Here is a 3,294-nt window from a genome sequence, read left to right as displayed (position 1 = left end):
AGTAAGGTATAATTTTTTACCTTATAAGGTAGAAAATTATACCTTTAAGTTAGAAAATTGTATGACAAATAATTGTTTTTAATATAATTTTCTACCCTAAAAGGTAGAAAATTATACCTTACTAAAGGTATATCACATATCCTACCCTAAGGTAGAAATTTCTACTTTTTTTTTTTAGTGTGTGTGTGTATATATATATATATATATATATATATATATATATATATATATATATATATATATATATATATATATATATATATATATATATAGATGTATATATATAGATATATAGATATATATGTAAAAACTATTGAAGAATCATTTAACAACATTATTTTATTTAAATAATAAATAATAATATTTTTTTGTATAACAGTTTCAATGAATACTTTCGAGTTTATTCCGTAAGCGCACATTCCGAAACGCTCCTTCCGTAAGGAACTGTTTCGCAAATATTCTTTCGAAATGATTTGTTTCGCAAGTTTCTTTTGGTAAAGAGCTATTACGGAATAATTATTTATTTTTTTCGTATAACGCATTACGGAAGGTCAAGATGCAAAGAACATCTTCCGCAATGACAACTGAAGATAAAAATGCGAAATTTTCGTAAGTTTTTGTTTACGGCGAACAACCCTAGTATAAACATTCTATTTTTTTGCTGCAAAACTTGACAATGCAAGAATACAAAGGAAAGAAAACCAGTTTTTATCATTACAATTATAAACAGCTTCCTCTTGTACCAATTTTTCACATTTTTTTCCTGTATCAAAAAACTGTGGGAGACTGACAAAGGAAGAATGTTATCAAAACATAAAAAAGAGCTTGGATTATTGTTAAAAAACATATTGAAAAGTTGGGTGGTTATAATAAAAATCAGCGTTTAGGAAAAGTTCAATTGAGGTCAATAATCTTAAATCATTAACTATACAGTTATTCCCAGATAGACATTAAAGAGATAGAACTGTATAGACAGTTTCCAGTTGTTTGAGACCTAAGATATACGTAAAATATAACAATTAAATAATTTTCATTAAATTTATTATGTGTATTTTTAAGTTTTATCTACTAGTTTTATATTTATTACTTAAAAAAATCAATACATTGTATCAATAACAAAACAATATAATAAAAATATCATTTTAAAACAAGAAAATTGCCATTATGTTTTTCTTTGAAAATCTTTGGAATAAAGATTTCATAACTTTTAAGTGTCTCATCTTTAAAAGAGTCAACAATATTGGCATCTTTAAAAGAACTGACATTTGTTTCCAATTTTTTTTTTCCAGGAGATTAATTTTATTTTGTCATCTTGCAGCATAGCTGTTTGACTTCGTTATTAAGCTTCGTGATTTCAATTTCGAGCGACATTTTGAATATTTGGTAATTTGATAATTTTATAAGTTTATTATTCCATTTATTAATTTTGTAAATTTTATATATATCAGGGCGTATGTCAAAGGGGTCGTCCGACAATTTTTTTTTATCAAATATATCATATATATAAAAATTAAATTGTGAAGACTAAAATTTAAAAAAAGATTCACTATATAATCATATAAAATTGGGGACGTCCAATGGTGTATTGTATTGTGTATTTGTTATTATAATTTTTTTCACTTCCTGATAACCGTATAACAAAAGATTTTAATAAATATTTAACTTAGGGTGCATGTCGAAAGGGACGTCCACAATTTATTTTAAGTAAAGAGTTCTATTAATAATTTTTTTATCAAATTAAATCCAAAATTAACAATAATTTTCATTTTATAGTTATTGGGAGCTTAAATTAATGTATTTCAACAAATATTATTTATCAAAAATTGTTTTGACTTCCGGTTAATAACTATTTTTATGTAAACCTTAAATCTATATTAAACAACTCGCTTTAAACAAGAACCCGTTACGCTATATAAATATAACTGACTATAATTTTAACCCGATTCAACAAAACTGCAATACTATTTATAATAAAAAAATATATAATTTGAAATGCAGTATATTTTATTAGTAACTTATTATTTGAGCATTACCCTTTTTTTCTCAGACCAAAATTATAGTTCTGATATTTTTTGGGTACGTCCACAGACGTACCAGACGTCCCCTAGATCCGCCCCTGTTAAACGATCTAAATAAACAAGTGTAGTAAGCAAAGATTAAACAGATTTTTAATCAAATTATATAAATATTAGATTCAAAAATTGATAATGATAAATAAATAGTCAGAAATTACTATTAGAAAATATAAATAAAAACGTTGTTTATTATCAAATAATACAATTTAATATAAAATCTAAACAAACTTAAACATGACTCATTTAGTATTAAAAGAAATTTATAAGTAAAAAAGTAAATCGAAAAATTGAAAACATTTTTAAAAAAAGCTAAAATTAAGTAGAAAAAAAAATTTATAATCTGTAATAGCAATTATAATTTTTTAACTAAACCAAATGGGTAATTGCCTAACTATTAATGTTTAGCAAATTTTATAATATAAAATATTTATTTAATAAATAGTTGCACTGAGCAAAATAATAAAATATAAAATTAGTAAGTTAAGTAAATCCAATTAAAAAAGAACATATAAACATATTTAACTTAAACTGTAATATACTGCGTAATAAATTGTAATGTACGTTAATGCAAGTTCTCAAACTTTTTTGTCTTGTTTGTTCTCGGTGATAACAAACATATTTTTTTTCCGGTCTGCAACATTTGTTTTTAAACAATATGATATGTTAAGTTTTAAAAGATATGTTAAGTTTAAACAATATCTATATATATTGTTAAAATTTAAGATCTCTTTTGCGATGGAGTATGAAAATATGTATATATATTTTCTACAAAAAAAATAAAAATTATATATCTTCAAATAAAATATATATATATTAATCTATTATAATTTAAAGACCGGAATTTTAATTGAATAGTTTTATGGCATTATAAAATAGGAATGGCTCACATCACAGTAATGTTTGAGTTTTGAGCTTAGACTTTTAAATAAACCTTAAGAGGTTTAAATTTAAAAGTCTAACTAGTCGTATGTCAATTTGTGTGTTAGTCACACTCATACTAATAAAAACTTTCATATAAAATGGGAAAAACAGATTTTAAACTTGAAATAACTAAATTTTTTCGACCTTTAATATGTTTGCAGACATATGACTGGTTAGAAATTAAACATATAACTTAAAACTTGTTTGAAAAAGATGTATTCTCAGTTTAATGTTTTATCTTAATTGAGAGCAGCACTATTTTATACCAAAATATGGTCCATCAACTATAAAGCAAAAT

The sequence above is a fragment of the Hydra vulgaris genome, chromosome 09, assembly GCF_038396675.1.
Source record: "Hydra vulgaris chromosome 09, alternate assembly HydraT2T_AEP".
In the NCBI taxonomy this organism is placed as follows: Eukaryota; Metazoa; Cnidaria; class Hydrozoa; order Anthoathecata; family Hydridae; genus Hydra; species Hydra vulgaris.
The sequence above is the reverse complement of the archived record's forward strand: the minus strand, read 5'-3'. Positions refer to the sequence as shown.